The following is a 20,314-nucleotide window of genomic DNA, read 5'->3' on the forward strand; positions in this document are numbered from 1 at the left end:
TATGCTCTGCTGTCTCAAAAGATCTGAGTTAAATGGTGCCAATGGTGCCCTCACAGCCAGCGCCGAAGGCCGCGCCGACGACAACGAAAGGCGGCAGATACATTCAACTGCCGATTTTTCGGACGCCTGACTTTCCGGAATTCGGACGCTTTCGCGGCACCGTCACCAGTCCCATAGACGTCAGTGGTCAAGAACGTCGGAAATTTCGGACGCTAAAACTCTTCGGCGTCCGATTTTTCGGACTTTCTGCCCAAATTGCAGGTTCGAAAGGCAATAATTGAAGCCCCGTCTCTGCCGCGTGTATCATCTCGTAGGTTCGAACCAGCGCTTTCGCGAGTCGACCTGTTTGCGACAGTAGCAGAGTCCGAAAGTCAGCTTTGTCGCGATGCCGAAGTGTTATGGGGTGAAGCGGACCGGAAATTCAAAGGGGCCGCTATCACGGCGCCGTGCGGCGATGTCTTTATGGATAAGCAGTGGAAATGCACGGAGGCGTGATGGCGGCAGGTGGCAAACGCGCCAGTACGGCTCAATCGCTGACGAGCCTTACGATAAGCATCTTCAGTCAACTGCTCGATAGTGCATGTGGCCTGGTGCAGTTGCATGCGTAGTGCACGCATTTAATAGGCGAGAACACAAACGCACCGCGCCGCCATTCATGCTGCCTCTTTTGTGGGACCGCTAAGTGCGCCGCACAGACGCGTTGCCTCCATGAACGAAACCAGCTCGTCATCGTACAGCGATCACATCACACTGGCGGAGATACAGGCGGACTTGGTTGCACGTAAGCGGAAGTGCGGGCAGCAACGCATTAACAACTTTTTTCGGCCACCGGGACTTTGAAGTGTCAATAAAAGTTTTTTTTTTCTGGCGCATTCGTTTTTTCGGACATTCGATAATTCGGACTTATTTACGTTCCCCGTGGAGTCCGAATTATCGGTCGTCGACTGTACCCGGGTTCGACTGTATTCCCTTAAACCAGTGTTTTGTTGAGTTACGCGAGATCGAATCCAAAAGAGTTGGCTGCTAGCCTTACTTCGTTTAACAATACAATTTGTTCGTATCGCATTCATTGCTTCGCCCTTAAGCGAAACTGAGTTTTTTTACCCGTCAGCTATTGACCCCCAAAAGCGAGGGGCAGACGTGTAACATGGGGTAGCCGCTTCACTGTGGGCCGTCAGCGACGGGCCCGCTATTGACAGCTGCGCATTTGCGGCTGCTCCGACCAGGATATATGCTTTTATTAATGAGATGACATTTTTAAAAAGCAAGCAAAAAATTCGAATTGGAACCCTAGCACGTGAGCTCGAAAGGGCAGGGCCTTTTAGGGGATATTTACCGCAGAGTGATTAAACTGGGACGTGCTGGTATAAGCAATTACGAAAAAGCTCTTCCGAATGACGATCCATGGATAAAGTGTATCCGAGGAAAAGTGTGAACGCGTTTCCACCGTTCGCGTGCTCTTCCATAAACGCGAAGCAAGGAAAATTCTATATTGTTCCATATACCGTATAAACGCGTGTAAGGGCCGCACCCGTGTAAGAGCCGCACCCCGTTTTTTTGAAGTGCATATTTAAAAAAAAAAATCCGCGTAAGGGCCGCACCTACACTTTCATCAACCAATACGTATTCAAAATGCGCGCGCGCGTAAGCTTCTAGGCGTAATCGATAGATGGCGCAAGGAAACGCAACCATCATCATCGTCACCAGAGTATATATTTTTGATTTTATTCATGTTAAGATGTTCGTGAAGTGGGCTAAAAATTTAAACTTTTTTATTAGTATTCATAGACCCGCAAACTAAAGGTTAAAGCAGGATTTTATCTTTAGCTTCTCACATCTCTATACAAACGCGCTATCGGCGCTATCCATATCGGCATTAGCATCACCAACTTTGGCATGGCTAAAGTGAGCTCACTTCTAGCTCACTTTAGCATGGCGTTCGCGTTGTTCGGTTTTTGCAGTTTTTGCAGTTCAGCCAGCCATTTGCTGTAGTTTTCTGCACTGTTCGATGACCTTTGTGCTAGCTTGTTTTCTACACGGCGTTCACGTTTTGGCAAGATGGGCAAGTACCTGAATAGCTACACTGCGATCGAGTATGCTCTCGAGCATGGGAAACGTGCCGCCGGCAGAAAATTCGACGTTGACGAGAAGTGTGTTCGACGTTGGTGTGCTCAAAAAGAAGCCTTGCGAAACACCAACAGCACTAAGCGCGCTTTCCGACGAGAGCAGTGCAAGTTTCCCGATTTGGAAGAAGACTTGCTCCGCTATGTGACTGAAGTGCGGAATGATGGTCTTGCACTCACAACGGACATGCTGCGTGTGAAGGGACTAGCCTTGGCGACTGTACTTGGGTGGATCCTATCTGCGTGAAGCTCGGTGTCGACGGACATTGTGTCCCGAAGTTTTAAAGTCGCCGGGATATCTAACAGCTTGGAGGGCACGGAAGATGACTGCTTGTGGGGTGACGGCGCTTCGCAGCACACCATCTCATCTCGGACTCCAAGTCTGAGGACTCGCCGAGTGACGACAATTGAGCACGTATCTCGCAAGAAATGTCGTATACTGCAATAAACGCTCTTCGTTCGCTAACTGGTGCGTTTTTACTTTAAAAAAAAAATGTCGCGTGTATGGGCCGCACCCTGAAAATTGGCCCTCATTTCTTGAAAAAAATGTGCGGCCCTTACACGCGTTTATACGGTATATACTGCTAGTGATCCCAGATTTCATTCCGCGATGTCCGGAAAGAGTAATGACAGACATTTTAGCAGCACACATGTAGTTATTACTTAACATCGCTTTCCTTACGTGCCGTGCGACGCTTGAAACGAGCTATCAGCAGCGTTTCTAGAACAGACGACGTCCGCCGATGAATCGCCGTCGCACTTTCTCGCTACCAAGAGGCCTAGACGTCACGAGCCTCTGCGGAGAGCGCGTTTGGCTGTCGAGCCGACTTGCAGAACAGAAGCTGCGTCGGCACCGTGCATGGCATCGTGGTTTATTCGGGACGCACGCGCGAGCACTATTTATTCAGTGGAATAATTCTTGGTCCATGGTTGCGACTTTGGCAGCCCCAAGATCAAGCTGCACATGTTCTGACGCGCCGGCCGTGCGATTGACGGTGATAGACGCCCCCAAATCCGAGACTTTGGCGCAGTTTGGCGCAATTTTCATCGATATTATCAGGATGGTGCAGTAAATACAATTTGACGCACTTTGGCGCAGTTGGCGCAGGAGTGGAATCACTGCACTCTAGGATCTCTCTCAAAAATTAGGGTAAATAGTAGAAGAAAGAACATGATGTTGTGCTTGCAGCACTGTAGATTGTGGGGATTGAGGCTTGCCCGTCGCCATTGCGCGGGTTTTTCGCCTATTTCCACCATCCTCATGTCCGATCATGCCGCTCCCCTTCTCCGCCGTCCTACGGAGCTGGGCGAGCGGGGATGACGTTCACCCTCCTCACCCTAGCGCCGGATCTCGACGGTGGCGCCGCGTTCGAGTCTCGCGTGCTCGCGTCTCGCGAGACGTTGCGCGCGGCGGGGGAGGAGACTCTCTCTGGACCTCGTATGGTAAGCGCGTATTTTCTTTCCCGTCCGTCGGCTCCTTTGTTTGGGCTCGCTCGGACGGAGTTCGCTAACGGTGCCTTGCGCCAGCGGCGAGCGCTTACCTTATGTTGTCCTTTTTCGAACGCTACGATGAAGAGCGGTGCGGTGCATTCGTGCGTGGTCATACTACGCCGCAACCGTACCTATCGAAGCCAACGCGGGCGGAGTTTGCCCTTGCTCGAGCGATCGGGCCCTGTGGTCGCAGATCGTAAGAGTACGCAGCATAGTAGCGAGGGTCCGTTTCCCTCAGCGGTGTGTCGCCGTGGGCCTTTTTGCCCGCGGGGACGTGCTAGGGGTACTTTTGCCCGTGGCGTGGTTAAGCCTGTTTTGCTTTTCCCGCTGCCTTTGGGAGCGGGCGTTGTACTGCGTTTGTGGTGTTGCCGCAGGCAATAAAGTGTTGAGGATCTCGAGAGCAGTACTGTGTACTTGCTGCACTGCGCTCGGCGCCTTTGTTTGCACTCGAACGTACGTGTGCAGTGGCGCGCTAGTTCACGCGAGGCGACGGCTCGCTAAGTCCAAACCCAGCTAGTGGCCGTACTCCTGTGAGATACGTGCACGCTACAAGATATACTGGAGTAAATGGCACTATGATATAAAATTACGTGCCTTGTTGGATAACATTGATCAAAGCTTTTTTTCTAGACTGAAACACCAAATGCTGTTAGTTGCGCTACACACTGTAATGTAACCCCCCTATTTTCATGTTTTTCTTTGGTATCATCCAATCACAATTATTGCTTGACACAATTACGATTACCATTTCTTTGACTTTTTCAGTTGTGCAAGGAAATCTTGCATGGACCAGCAAGTGAAAGTTCAATTAAAGCACAACATTCTTATGCCCATGCACAGTTAGAGCACATTAACACTGGGAGCACTGTGACTAACACAACCCAAGAAACAATGTTTCTGTAGAAGAGTCAACCAGATACAGGGTAAGTACTTGACAAAGCTAACGAAAGTTCACTTTAGTAACGGCAAACCAACTGCTAATCACACTTGTCAAACTATCTAAACGTTTACTTCCACTTCAGTCTAGCATGGCAAAACTGTGATGGTGTGACCCGCTAATGCTACCATTCAGATTGATTCACGATATTTAGGTCAAATATATTCAAGTACGAGAGAATTCAAGTTATTTAGAGAGCCACACCATTTCAGCCCTTCTGCACTCTGCTAGTACAGTTATAACGATCCTACATATAACCCACTTATAACGATCCTACATATAATGATCAATCGGTTATAACGACCATATTTCTGTAGACTTACAATTTTCCTATGCTACAGATTGAAACTGCGTCCACATATAGCAGCATCCATATATGCGAACATTTTTCGAAGCATCCTACTTTTACAACGAACACTTCAAACACGGTCGCGGTAAAAAATGATGCACATACGAAACAAAAAAAAAAAAAGAGGTTGAAACAGGCGTTTTGAAACATGAGAGAGGTGAGGCGCGCAGTCGCGCGTGCCCCGCTCCAGGCTACTTGCGACGATGATATCCCAGATAGGAGGGCACCTTGCACAGATTTAGGACACTGCGAACGAAGTCGCTCATTTTCCAGGTGTTTCCAGCGGGGGAAAAAAAAAAAAAAAAAAAAAAACCGAAATGGGAGACAAGATGAAGCCTTGCGGTCAGCTTTCGCACGGCAACCTTTTCTGACGCCGTTCTATGCAGCCACGACCACCTACGATGAACCAAACAATGCCAGCGACAACCACGGTAACTTTTTTGTTGCATAAAAGTTAACTGTGCCCTTCAACTCGTTGACGCCACAATGTGCCACAATAGGTCCTCCGTCTTTTCGGTAACGTCAGAGACCGTTCCGGTCGACTTAGTATCGAAGCTTGGGCGTGTTGGTTAGACATCGGAGGGGATACAGCGCTTTAATTTGATGACAATGTACATAAAATAAACGGTTGTCTCATGGGAAGGTTGCCAGTACATACAAAAAAGTGGCGTTTGCATCGGGTCGTGCCTGGCACCTATCCTAAGCGATATCTACCTTGCCCAAAAAGATCGCAAATATTCTGTCCAACCTCGATGTGTCCGTAGTTGAAAAAGTGTGCAGATATGTAGATGATTTCTTGATTTTCATTGATTGTCTGAAAGAGTCTTTCGAACAAACTGCGGAAGAAGTCTTAAATGTGTTTAGGCAGAACCTACTTCCGTTGAAGCTGACGCACGAATTACCCAAAAATGGTTGCTTAAGGTTCTTGGATATCAAACTGTGCCTCTCTAGCGAACATGTATGTTGGTATTTTGAACCGAGGAGCGGAAAACCACTTGTCATTCCATTCCGCTCATTCAAAGTTAGTAAAAAGAGGAATAGCAAATGTGTGCCTCGTCAATGCCCTTAGAAGGTCGTGTCCGCATTCCACGCAAAAAAGTTTTGACGCCCAGGTTAGCCGCTTGGTATCTGCAGGGTATACGAAGGCTCTGGTTTTGGCTGTGGCGGAAAAACTGTTAAAACAAATCAGACGTGGTGAAAATGACCGTGTACCAGTTGCGCATGTTGAAAAGAAAAAACTTGCTGTACTTCCGTACATACATGATCTGTCCCACAAACTTAAGAGGGTAGGGCAACGTGCTGGCGTTAAGGTAGTGTTTTCCGCACCGGAGATGTTGTCCAAGCTTTGCAAGTTTGCTTCGAGTGGCAGCCATAATGGCTGTTCTGTGAAACACAAAAAGCAGTTTGTGCCCTGTACCACTGGCGTGGTATACGCGATTCCTCTGTCCTGTGGGAAGAAATACCGAGGACAGACTGGTAGGTGCAGGGACCTACGACCGTCTAAGAGAGCACCACAACAATGTGTACAACACGGTTCAAGGCCACTTGGGCATTCACTGTTGTGACTGTGGCTGCGCGCCCTTCTTTGAAAAAAGCGAGGTCCTGGCTAGGCATAATTTACAGTTGACACGCGAAATCATCGAGGCAGACTTCATCAGAAAGTTCGATAGCAGTTGCATCAGCTCTCCTTCGACAACACTTTCATCTCATGAAATATCATACCTAAACAGACCATGAGTGATACGGCCGTGTGCACAGTGGTGGGTGCGCTCTATGTATAATGTTAAAAAGAAAATAGTCATTTGCCCCGGTTGTGGCGCATGTCAGTGAAGTGTATAAATGTTCACCCTTCCCTTTCTACCAATAAAGTGTTGTAAGTCAGCGCTCTGTGTGCGTCGCCTTTCTTGTTCTCGTCTTCTCTTGCGCTGTATCCCCTCCGTTCCAGTCGATCAAAGATTACAACTCTGCGCGATTACAGCGACACCTTCACGGATAGGCATCAGAAAAGAGCAAAGGCGAGGTGGCAGCTGGCGATTATTGTGCCATTACGACTTGTCGCTGACAGCCTGATCACAGTAATCTGCAGCTATCTGCTCGGCCGCGCGTGTGGCGTAAACTGCAGATTGATGGCGGTACAAAGGTACAAGCACACCATGCTGCCGTTCGAAAGTTCGCCGCCGCCACGTTGTGAGAGGCCGTTGGAAAATGCACGTTGCTATGTAGAAACGAAAGTACGTAGTTTGGTGGTGTTGAGCGATACAGGCACCGAGAAACGTCGATGCACTGACAGCGAGCGTACACTGCAAGTTGTATTAGGCGACAACCCAAGTGCATCCCGCTTCGTCGTGCAGGACCGCCAAAGCATCACGGAGACGTAGAGTGCGTGCAGCTTGCAAAATGCTTGTCTTCACTGCGTTGAACAAACAGGTTACTCGCCGCACCTGTGCATGGTCCAGAGTGAAGCAAGCACGAGGAACACAAGCATACGGTACACAGCAAGTGGCGCGGCAGCATGAGCCGAGAAGGCGATACACGCAATTACCCAGAGATGATCGGCTCCACATGGCGGTACCGCAACTTAGCGAAACGGTGGCAGTTTATTGCAAAGGCAGTTTAATTAACTCGTGACCACGCAGTGGGCGTAGCTTCACGACGTGAAAAGGCTTAACTTGCACTTTTTAATAAAGGTGCGCAGAAAAAAACCCGGCTTGGCTGCTAAGTGCACGTCTTTAAGGGCGAGTCCATATACAACGAACTCCAGATATAACAACCACTTTTCGCGACACTTTCGAGTTCGTTATAAACAGGTTCGACTGTATTTGCAAATCGCCACATGAGCACCCCCCCCCCCCCAAGTCATAAAGCTTTAACTTCAAGTGGCCTGACCTGCATGCGCATTTGGTCAGGCTCGCAGAGAAGATCGTCCAGGTCAATTGGAGAGTTGGCTTCAATCGCATGGCCATAAGCAGCAGTACTTTTCCTGTAGGGCTTGGGCAAAGGAGGTTCAAGGCAGCGTTCTTCCAGGGCCCTGCACACAACACGCACGTGCAAAATATTACTGTACTAGTTTAGAGTCTGCCGCTAATCTATAACTGTTAGCTTCATGCACTGTCATGCACTGCTCATGTATTGTTCAAGCAGTGTAAGGAAGTACTGTGTTGATACCAAAATCTGCATACAAACACATGCAGGGTCCTTGTCATAGCATGCAACTCTTTCAGAATGGTGAACCAGTGCAAAAACAAGAGTAAAAGAAATTCAAACACCAGCACCACAGTTCACAAATCTCTCAGCCTAAGTTATTTGTTGTCAATCGTTGAGGAGTCGTTTCATAAGTGCAGGATGTCATATGAGCTGCTGATTGAAGGGAACGCTAAGAGGATTTTAGGAGAGATAAGGAGAAAAGTTAAACAACTAAAGTATGTTTCAGTGAAGTTAATATTTGTTGGTTTTGTATTTTACTCATTGCCACAACTGGAGACAATTTTCCTACAAAAAAAACTGGAGAAAGAGAGAAGGAGGAGGGGGGGGGGGAGGGTGCAAGTTCACTTTTTAGATAGTTTAGACATGACAACTGTTGGCATTTTACAGTGTAACCTCATTACAACAGACCTTCATAGTGAAGAGGATTTTGGTCTGTTGTAAAGGGAGTATGCAAAATCCAAGTACTGTTACAACAGACTTTTATATAAATGCTGAATGGGTCTGTTATAACCAGAGAGAATTACGAGTCACAAACATGGTCTTATTTTTAACGGGCGACCAAAAAAAAATGCGATTTTTGGAAAATAGCGTTTTCAGTTTCTGTAGCCCATTTTCTATCTGATTCCAAAATATCTTCACTGAAAACTACGTAGAAGTGCTATAAAATTTTATTTTGCGTCTGCCAACTTGGCGAAAATTGCGGAAATAGCAAAAAAAAAACAGCGTTTTTGAAAATTATAGCTTGGCAACGGCGCAACCGGTCGCCACCATTTTGGACTCATCGTAAAGAGCATTTCTCTGTGTTCAAGTTCTCCGTTTCAGCTAGCTTCTCCATTCAGTAACAATGTACAAAAAGCAGATGCTTGAAGTTCAATTCAAGGCCTCCGATTGGCTGCTTCTGCCGTGATGCTCGCTTCGGGATCGTCGTCTGCTGCTTGTGCGTCGCGAGGTCGTAGCTGTCGAAAATTGCGCTACTTAGTGACGCGTTCGCACTCGTTCTGTGTTCACGGGTCGATGATAATTTAGAACGCTTTAGTTTGGCAGCTGCAAGCGGAAGCTCAATCATCAGATTACGAGAGCGCGCCGCACTCGTCGCGAACATCGCAGACGTGAGACTGTACTACTAGCGTTGACTCGTTGGACCCGCTGTTAGAGGTTCTTCTTATCAGCACTTCGGAGCTTATGACGAAGACCACCGCGGGGCAACTCTTTGTACTCGCAATCAAGCATGCCGTACTTTGAAACATCGAGCACCGTGGCCACGCACATCGCAACCGAGCTTTCTACTCTATGTCGTGGCTAGGCCTAACTCCGCTCACGGTGCCAATGTACGAGACAAATCCGAACTTTGCGGGCAAGAACATCGGGCACGCGAACACGAAGAAGCCGCAATGTCCTTCGTCGCAAGCGACGAATCGCATCGCCCACTGGCTCCTCAGAATTGCGGATAGGCATATTGCGCATCGACAGCGGACCCCCCGGCCAAGCTCGCCACGCAGCGACCGCTCGGAGAAGCAGTGGCAGAGGCTAGCAATTTCGCGCGTCAGCGTCCCAAAACGCAACACCAAGCACGCTGCGCGCCGAATTTTTGTTGCTACAGCTAGGCATAGTTGATCTTTGACAGAGCCGAGATCGGCGGCCTTCGTTCTTAAATTGGTACGCCAACATCCGCGGCGCGCTGTTCCCGTCCCGAAAGTATGCTAAGCGATGTTTGAAGTCGGAAGTTATTAAGTTTGGTATGTCCGTGGTAGGAAAGTCCGCTCTAAAGGAGACCTGACCACCTTGCTGGCCTGACATTTTAGTCAATTATATCCAAATGTCTGTTGTACCAGAACCCGTTGTAAACGAAGCTCAATCAATGGAACAAATACGGAGGTCGGCATGACGCCGCAAATTGGTATGTAATATCTGAATGTCTGTTGTAAACAGATCCATTGTAACGAGGTTATACTGTATGTCCCAAAACCACGATATGATGAGGGATGCTGTCGTGGAGGGCTCCGGAAATTTCAACCACCAGGGGTTCTTTAATGTGCACCTAAATTTAAGTACACAGGCCTCAAAGATTTTTGCCTCCATCGAAAATATGGCCGCGCCGGCCAGGATATAGTTTAGACAGTCCAAACAACATCATTATGGTAATTATTGGCTTTGTAGCCATAAAGTGTAGGTGCATATTCGCAGCAGATACTACATGATCAGTCATCAGTGCATTTTGTTGTTTTTTTTTTCTGCTTCTTGCTTAATTTGAACCACCAGTATACAGTAAAACCTCGGTAATTTGTACTCGGTTAATTGGGAATCCCGGATAATTTGTATTATTTGCGTGGTCCCAAATTTTTACATGTAAATTTAACCGGATAATTGGTGCGGCCAGTCTGCGACTTCCCGGTTAATTGGCACACTTGGCCGCGACTTCCAAGATATGCAAAGGGTGTTGCGAATCTCGGAGGCTGTAACTAAAACATGCATTTTTTTTTTTGATGTACGGATCTCGAAGGCCATGTTTTTTTTTACCGGAAATACGTCGTAGACGCCATGTTTTAGCAATTGCCAGGCGGCGATGCGTGCGGTTGCGATCATGATCATCATCATCTCAACAGCGATGTTAGCCACTCTAGCGAAGTGAATGTTTTGTGGAGTCTTTGTGCCATTTGGATGTCGGCTGGCGAGCATTGTGCGATTCGGTGCGACTGCTCCATTTGTCTCCTGTCTCCGTTTGAGTGTCTTCCCTGTGAATTAGTTGATTGAGGTGTGCTTGGAAGGAAGATGCCGAAGTACAAGAGCTTGTCCCTGCACGAAAAGGTGTGCTTAATTGAAGAGGCCAGCAAGTCGACGGCGTCGAAAACGGCTCTCGCCGAAAAGCACCACGTGCCTCTGTCAACGCTGTGCAACATCATCAAGAATAAGGAGAAAATTCTCGATGCTTACAGCAAGACGCACTCGTCAAAGCGTACACGAGTACGCCCGCCTACGTACGCCGACGTTGAAGCAGCTCTGATCGACTGGCTGCAGAAAGCCAACGCAGCACACCTTCCTGTGAATGGGACCATATTGCGTGAGAAGGCCAACCAGCTGGCGCTGCAACTTGGACATTCTGAGTTTAAATGCAGCAATGGATGGTTTTGCCGATTTAAGGAGCGCAACAACCTGACATTCGTGACTGTTTGTGGCGAGAGTGGCAGCGCGGATCAGTCTGTTGTCGACGGCTGGAAGCAGCACACCTTGGCTCCACTACTCGCCAAGTACGAAGCAGCAATGTTTACAACCTTGCTGAAGCTGCTCAGTTCTACAAAATGTTGCCTACGAAGACGTTCGCTTTGAAGGAGGCAGACATTAAGGGGCGGAAACAGAACAAAGATAGAATCACTGTTTTGTTTGGTGCAAGCATGTGCGGTGAGCACAAGCTGCCACTGCTTGTTATTGGGAAGCCAGAAAAGCCTCGTTGTTTCAAAAATGCACGACTGCCATCCAAGGATGACCTGATCTATAAAAACAACAAGAAAGCTTGGATGATGGCTGCACTCTTTGAAGAATACGTGCAGCACCTTGACCGCAAGTTTGCGGCCGCAGGGCGCAGCGTTTTGTTCGTCGTCGATAATTGCCCAGCTCACGGCGACATTCAGAACCTGCAGGCAATCAGGCTGGTCTTTCTACCCCCGAACACGACGTCGCTATCGCAGCCGATGGACCAGGGCGTCATACACCATACCAGGAAAATATATCGCTACAATCTGTTGAAGCGAATGCTCCTTTGCTATGACAACGGAAAGGAGTATAACACTGACCTCCTCGGTGGTATTTGCCTCATTGTTCACGCATGGAGGCAGGTGGAGGCCACCGTTATTCGACGGTGTTTTGAGCACGCCGGTTTTGTGAAAGAAGAGGCAACCTCCGCTGAGTTTGCTGTCACCGCTGTCACTTGCCCGTTTGATGAAGAAGGGGAGACTCTCTGCGCTCGATATGAGTCTTTGCACGCGGACGAGGAGTGCACTCCAAGATTCTCCGAGTACGCAAATGTCGAGTGCACAGTGCAGACGTGTTACGCCGACATCGACAGCGAGATAGCTGCGAGATCGACCGATTCGGCCTCTAATGTTGACAGCGATGACGAGCCCTCCCGAGCACCCCCTTTGGCGGATGTCATCGATGCCTTGAGTGTTGTGCGCAGCTTCGTCGAGTGCAACGGCGGCGAGGCTGAGATGCTGCGCCTCATTGACAGGCTGGACAATATGACTTTCAGTGCTGGGAACTACCGAACGCGTCAGTCACGCATGGAGGAATTTTTCTCCAAGTAGGCTGACTTGCCACAATAAAGGTGTGACTTCCGTACATCACGTTTTCTGGCTGATTTCTTTGATTTCTTTGATAATTGGGAATCCCGCTTAATTGGGATATTTTTCTCGGTCCCGAGGCCTTCGAATTAACGAGGTTTTACTGTATTCGATTGTGTGGTATGTAGTGTAATATAGAGCTGCTTGTTGTGTTTAGCAGAGTCGCAGGTATCAAAAACTTTCAATATGCACTGTGGGTCATGGCGTTTGCTTAGAGCAATATCTCTAAGCAACGCTCTTTGTCATTGCATGATTTATGGTAGTTTTCAGTTGCCACATGACACCATTAACATGGCAGGCTCTGATTTGATGCAAGCTGAGAAACAAACATCATATTCCGAGATGGTTTTATTTTTATTGCGATAGCAATTATATGGACAGTCTCAGCTGAATTTTGCCATCGCCGTCGCCGTCATGCACCGTATATGTATAAGTATGTATATATATATAAAAGCCCCAAAGAAAAATAATTCAGAAAAATGCTTCCGAGGCGCGGAATCGAACCAGGGACCTCTTCCTCCGCAGCGAGTGGCGCTAGCCACTACGCCACGAAACGCAGATCCTCCACGAAGGTAACGGCGAGCGTTATATACACACCCTTTAGCGCTGGACGGACTCAGAGACGGCTGCGCTTATAAGCGTTTCTTCATTACCAGCGAGATGGCGTTAGGAGCACGACAGGCGCATTTAAAAGTCGTCAGCTCGCGCGCTCGCTTCTTCTTATACTTGCGCAGGGAGAACCTTGCCCTTCCGCTGTCTGCTCGCGCGGTTTTCTTGTGCTGAGGGGAAGAGGAGTGTTTCACGCTTTCACCGTGATGTCCGCGCTCATGTTACGCAGCGTACGAAAGCCACTCGAGCTCAAGGGACGCCGCTAAACGAACAAGCAGAAGATGAGCGCGAACTATCAAGTGTCACAGCTCGACACTTGAAGCACGCTAGTTTCTTTCGCTGCTTTGGCCGCCTTTGCAACAGGAGCGCTGTTCAAACTGAGAGTATCCATTGGCGAGCCTCACTTCGTATAGCATTAGTTTCTTGCTATCGCATTCATTGCTTCGCCCTTGCGGCGAAACTGTGACTTTTTTACTCGATAAATTAGGCTTGTTCATAGTAGGACATGAAGTGATGTGCTTCGTAAGTTACTATGAACCACGGAACCATGATACATCAAATCAATAGGCACGGCAAATAAAATTTTTCAGGAAGGCTGCACCAAGAGGACAGTGAGTGCTGCTTACCTGCGCCAGAGAGCGAGGGCACGAGGCGAGTCACGTTTCTTGTCGACAAAAGTGGCCCCCAGTAGCTCCAAAGCCTCAACGCGTTGCTCCCGCGGGCAGTCGGGCAGCGAAGAAAGGAACTCCACCACAGGGGCGTGGCCTGTGACTGCCGCTGCCAGAAGTGGTGTGAGGCCGTATGCATCTCGTTCAGCCCGGGCTCCATGTTCCAACAACAACCGAAGAATGTCCAGGCTCCCAGATTCAGCGCAGTCGTGCAGAGCAGTGTTTCCTGGAGAACACAATGGGCATATATAGTCTAGCATGCTCAACCCACTGTAACGCCAAATATATACATAGGTGCACCACGCTAAAGTAAACAAATGGGGCTGTAATAACACAATAAGAAAACAATTTTATGCTACCAATGAGGGACAATTTTAAATACATGCTTCACCAGCCTATATACCTTACTAATAAGAACTCTCTGGATGTGGCCATGATCCGATGTCGGCTCTTTAGAGTGCACATAAACATCTGCTTAAATGAACGAACTGCACTTCATTCTACAATTAGATGAAGCTATCTAAAAGGCAGGTGTTCTAATAACTAAAGGTATTGGAACGCATGCCTGTTTCTCAAGCCACTCTTCTAAACTTCACTAGAAATACCTTTGGCGCTCTTGCGGTTGACGTGGGCACCTTGAGCAACGAGGTAACTGGCAATATCCAGATGCCCCTTGTAGCAGGCAATCATGAGACAGGTGTGCCCATGGCGGTTGGCAATTTCTAAGTCAGCGCCACGCTCCACAAGATACCGCACTATGGCAAGGTGGCCGTCGAAACATGCGGCTCGTAGCGGCGTGGAATTGGTCCGTGTTGTGGCATTCACGCGAGCACCCCGTTCCACCAGCCTCTGTACTACGCTGAGGTGACCTGCTGCCGCCGCACACCACAGTGGTGGAGCACCCTCGATGGTCTCCCCTTCGAAGCTCACCGAACCCACCTGCAGCCAAAACAGTTGTCTTCACGATCTAAACATTTTTGCAGAGTGCACTTTCAAAACACTCTGACAACACAGCATCTATTTAAAAATTATGAACCATCGAAAAAAAAAGCATGAAATTCATTGCACATTACAATTTCAATGTGCTAAATTTTATGAAAATATGCAACGAATGCAGAGTACAAAGCAAATGGCTTATTCAATCGGCAACTGCACAGTTAAATCGGAAATGAATTATTTGGGCGAGATGCAGAAGGAAACAAATTACAGTTGAGAAATTTCACCGCAATCAAGGCTCGATCGCAACCGAAGGTGCCTGTGTGACACCCATTTATGTTGCAACTTCAGACTGCCAAAATTGAGAAAGTGTCATGTTCTCTCTCTCTCACACACACACACACACATGCACACACAAACAAAAAGACATCTCAGAAATGCCAGTACGTAAATTAAAGTGAATGCAAACACAAAACCACGTAGCACCGAAGACTGTTAGGTCAGTTCAATTGGGTTAATATTGCTCCCTCAAAAGACCATCTATGATGCAAGTACGCAATCCAGGCCTTGCATCAAATCAAAACTACCGAATAGTCAGGCCTTCATTAGTCGCAGTAATTGGATATTTCTTAATTTAAAGATTAATCTACCATACCCACTAACCTAATTGATTTAAAAGCTTCATTTTGCGTTGTCGTACATAAATGTTCGGGCTTCTGCGAACCGATACGTATGCTCCAGTACTTAGCTTCATACCAACATGGACATGAATCTAGTCATGTACTGTATGGAAGTGTGGACACATGTACATAAAGGCATTTCTGAGATTGCTTTCAAGCTCAAATGTTTTTCAAGCTTCTATTTACTCACTGTCGGCATTGTCATTTATATGCTGTGACTGTATGCAGTGAAAAGAGCAAGAGATGCTTTTTATTAATCTTTTTTTCTTCATCTTTCTTTGAAGCATTTTGAAGCATACTTTTTTTTAAGCATATTTGAAGCATTTTCTAACAAGCAAATGCTTCAAATATGTCTCCAAGGGCGCTAAACCATGTTGCTAAAACGACAGCAATGAACAACTGCAACCAGGGGACCTTTCAGAGAAGAAAATTTCAGAATTCTGAAAACGCTGATTGGAGGGGCCAAAATATTAAGTCAACTTTGAAGCAAAACATTTTAGTATGGGGCAGCTTAATCATATGAAAAATCAATTATGCAGTGAAATCTCAAAATAATTTTCGCAGTAAACTCCAGTGATGCATTCTTTAATTAAAAAAGTGTACATATTGATAGCTGTTATTAGTTGTAAAATCTATGCAAATAATCTATAGTACACTAACTACAATTCATATGCCAACAGATTATGATTGTCGCAAGCAATTTTCAGGGAAAGCAGCATGAGTGACAAAGGATGCCAACCCACCTGTGACCTATGCAACTATGACACCTAGATATAGACGACTGTTATGCACCCATTTATAAGCTACGCAACACTTTACGGAATAAAATTCTCAAAAAAAAAAAAAAGGAAACAGTTTCTACCCATTTAAATAATGTTACATGCGTCATATCTGACAAAAAAAATGTTCCTTCTTTACACAAAATAAAAAACTTGTATTCAAAGAAACAAAGACCAAGTTTGTGCAGTACATATGTCACTTGGCTAATGCGTTTACATCTTGCAGTGCAAGGCAACACAGGGGCCAGAAAGTACTCCAACTGCTAAAAAGCAGACAGGTTAACAATAATATTTGTCGATTTTCTTGCAACTGATGCAAACATGCACACAATGGCGTTCTGCGGCATGCTTTTTGAACGGTTTGTGCTAAGCCTGTTCTCATGTTTCCGAAAGCTGCAACATTCTCGCGGAAAGATGCAACAGACATGCCTGATGACATTATCATGATGGAACATGTCCTCCCTTCCTCGCAATAAACAGTTTTTCGTTAAATACTTTATTTACTATGCAGCCAGATAGCTCCCATTTCCTGAAGTTTCATTTTTGGCACACAAGGTTCCCCCTTCCATACAGAAATAGAACAGGGGTGGATAAATTTTTTTGTTTTTTTATATTGGCCACAGATCTCGACACTCATGCATTTCAGTTCAGCAAGGCAGGTTTAACGACGCAGAAACAAAACAACATGCAAGTCGTTTACAAGCTTCCCAGTATAATTTCCCATGTCCAAGGATAACGCAAAGTAGCAGACAAGAACCGCTTGTTTACGCGGCATCTAGATTGTATTTACAGCAAATTGACGTTTACCGGAGATATTATGGTTTCTAATACATCTGTATAGCTCAGTTCATGGGTAAAGGGGCCATTAAAACTGTACCACGATGTTCACTGCAATGGGTAAAATGACCAGTAACCTAACCTTGTCCACAACGGGCAGTAGCTGCCAAGCCGGTAGACTTCATTAGGAGCAATTTTAATGTGTTATCTACTTTCGTGAGGTTGTTTGATAGACTTAATGCCAATACAACCCGTTATTCATGCAACTTCCAGAAAGTAAGACACTCTTGTGCAACAATGCCAATGACATACAAGAAAAGTTACCTGTTCAATGTCAGCTTGGCATCTGTCAAGAAGGTAGTCGGCCACATCGAGATGGCCATTGCGAGATGCCATCACTAGCGGTGTCGCTCCATTAGTTGTTGCGGAAACCAACCTCTGGATTTCCTCCTTTGGTCTATGGTCCAAAAACACCTGCATAGCGAACGCTTATCAGTAAAACTAAAAACGAGGACGCACACAGTGAAGGGAAAGCAAAATGTTGTGGTATATCATACAATAAAAAGGAACTTTTTTAAAGGCTACGCGAAAAATGCCACTCTGATGACGTTTACTAACGAAGTGTCAGTTTTAAGGGTGTCGTCATAACGACATTACCAGCTCAACTTTGTTCAGACTCTTTACATAGCACAGATCCTGCACTCCGTGCTTGTTTGGTTCGTGCTGGTAGCGGTGCATTTAAAACACAGCGAAATGGCAGCGAACTGCGCAAACGTTTCCTCCCTCTCGCTCCTTGGAGTGAAACGGGACTCGCAATGAACTCGTCAATACTGTGCGCCAGCTTCCATAACAATTAGGGCAAAATAAGCTCACAGATGCTGGCACGAGCTCGTTATAGCACACGTGTGACAAGCGTTAGCTCTAGCTGTCCGAGCGCCAAAAACAGGATGTTCGCTTGCGTTGTTTCTCGAGAATTCCGACGCGAGTCATCAGCGGATACACGATTCCCGATTCGCTCCAAGCAAGAATGCATAGCTAATGTCGCAACACTGCAAAAAAGCTGCTTCTGCTCTCCACTGGGCTTCAATACAACAAAAAGCTTACGTAATAATACAACGTAGCTCTACGATAAAGCGTCTGGAAGACAACACAAAGCGCCTCGATCCCACAGCTGAGTTGGGAAAGTGAGCAGTGTTTATTGCCAGTGGGAAGAAAACGAGGCAACAAGTGAGAACTCGGCCCAACTATGCCAATAACTGAAGACCGAAACAAAGGTATCACTACACTACACACGCATTAGCGCCTCTTTCGATAGAAAATATTGCGTGGAGTGTGAAGGCAACGACTAAGCCTAACAAAACATAAGACGACATGAACTGACGCAGCTTTGTCAGATGCAAATTATGACGTACCTTGAGGCGCTTAAGCTTGCCATCCTTTGCAGCATTGAATATGGCATTCTTAAATTCCATATTGGAGGTTCCGTTTAATTCCTACAGCTCGAAAGCAAGCTCAAGCACTCTAGGCCGGACCATAACTTAGCTCCCGCGGCTGCAGTGCGCTCGTAGCGCTGGCTCAGCTGTCTGCGGCTGGGATGGGCGTTCTGTCGGCTCCGCCTCGGCGCATTTGGCGTCATTTGAAGCCAATCCAATAAAAGGCTTGCATTACCGTCATTACAGTGTTCCTTGCATGCACGTCTTGCTCGCGGTGCGATTGTGCTGCATCGCGCGTTGGTGCTGCGCTGCTGAATTCAAAATCCAGGGAAGCGACCCTCAGCAAGGCGGGATCATAGCGGGATGTCAACTGCAGCGACTCCACAGTAGCGTGTATACAATCAACGAACGTGTATACGAATCTCCTCCCCTGTCGCCGTGCCATGCGCGATTAGCAAAACAACATGCCTTGCAGAGAAGTCATAACTTTGCAACTCGGACACTACGCAAACTTCGTGGGCTCTCATATTTGGAATTTGCAAGTAAGGTGCAAACATTGCTGGTTATCTGCGCGACGTTGTCCTGGAGGCATCGTGTGGGTTATTTACGCTCATTCGTTGCGATTCTCACGAAATCGGTATGCGTAGCTGTCAACTGAAATTTTCCTTGTTCCCATCTGTGTTATTTGTTTCTGGATTCATTGCATTATTAGCTGTGTGGCACGCTGGCCGTAAATCTTTCCCCTCCACTGAATGCGACGCTACTTTCGCTGTACCCCCCTATTCGGCTACGTATTTCACGATTTTGTTACGTCTTCACTAATAGCTACATGTCTACAGGATACTGGCATACACGTGATTTCTTTAACTGCTAAAATTATCTCTGGAGCAAATGACACTTTTAGTCGACCTGAAAAATGTAATCACTGAGGGTTTCTTTTTTTTTTCTTTTTTGTACTACAGCGTACTAGCTTTTAGCTTCAAAAACTCCAGGGCATGATGATTACAGTGGCAAAGATCAGACCAGAAGCACACGTTGTTGGGCTAGTCGGTTCATGTTCTTTCAGAAGCCGCGGATGTGGCTATTTCGCGCAAAGAAAACACAAGGGAAGGGTGTGTTTTCTTTGCGCGAAATAGCCACATCCGTGGCTTCTGAAAAAAAAAAAAAGATCAGACCACATCAAATACCTACAATTTAATTTTCTGTCATCTTCTTCCACTGTTTTCTTTAACAGGAAGCCTGCTTTTCGTACAAGCCAAATGACAAGAAAATACCTCTAGAGTTTGCTCACGACACATTTTTCCGGGAGGGAAGAAACCCCAAGGTGAGCGGCCTGTGCTGAAAACATTTCGGTTGTGTCAAGACCTGCACATGTTTATCAATTGCAAGTATACTGAAAACTCAATTCCTGTAGTTTGATACGATGATTATTATACTTGGCTTTTATAATAAGATCAGTGAAAACTAACAGTGTGAGCTGTTTTCATTTTAAATTTCATTGTATACACATGGGTATCCAGTTTTAAGGAGTCTTCTGTTTGTCCATCCGTTTTTACATTGTATTATCACACTTTTTACAATGGCTTGGCAGAATGGTGTGACACTTCGCAGTGTTTTATGTACGTACAAGTACCTGTACAGGCTGTTTCACACTTAGGGAAAAAATCGGTGCACATTGCAATGTGCGCAGAGTTTTCTCCTAAGTGTGAAACAGCTTGTACAAGTGCATGATCGCCACTTCATTGACAGGTACTGACTATGGTGGCTAGAGGGGGAAGTGTGACGGGCGAGAGCGGAGGGCTGTACGAATTCCCAATGAAAGATGGCGGTCACACCAGGTGGCGCTACCTGCGCCGTAGGTGCTTGCGGCGGCATTTGCCTGCTTTGCGTATGGCCGCTAGACGTTAGTTTCACTTGTTTCTAATAATCGCTTATATCCCGCGCCCGTGTTGTTGAAGGCACTACGTGTTTGTTTCGCTACGCATGTGTTGCAA

The 20,314-nt window shown here is 46.8% G+C and overlaps 1 pseudogene; it reads right to left on the reverse strand.

The window, feature by feature from the left end:
• The window catches only part of LOC119387037 (protein fem-1 homolog CG6966-like), a 33,139-nt pseudogene extending 14,659 nt beyond the window's left edge, over window positions 1–18,480 (reverse strand).
• Between the last annotated feature and the right edge of the window lie 1,834 nt (window positions 18,481–20,314).

The sequence above is a fragment of the Rhipicephalus sanguineus genome, chromosome 3 (genome assembly GCF_013339695.2).
Source record: "Rhipicephalus sanguineus isolate Rsan-2018 chromosome 3, BIME_Rsan_1.4, whole genome shotgun sequence".
Classification (NCBI taxonomy): domain Eukaryota; kingdom Metazoa; phylum Arthropoda; class Arachnida; order Ixodida; family Ixodidae; genus Rhipicephalus; species Rhipicephalus sanguineus.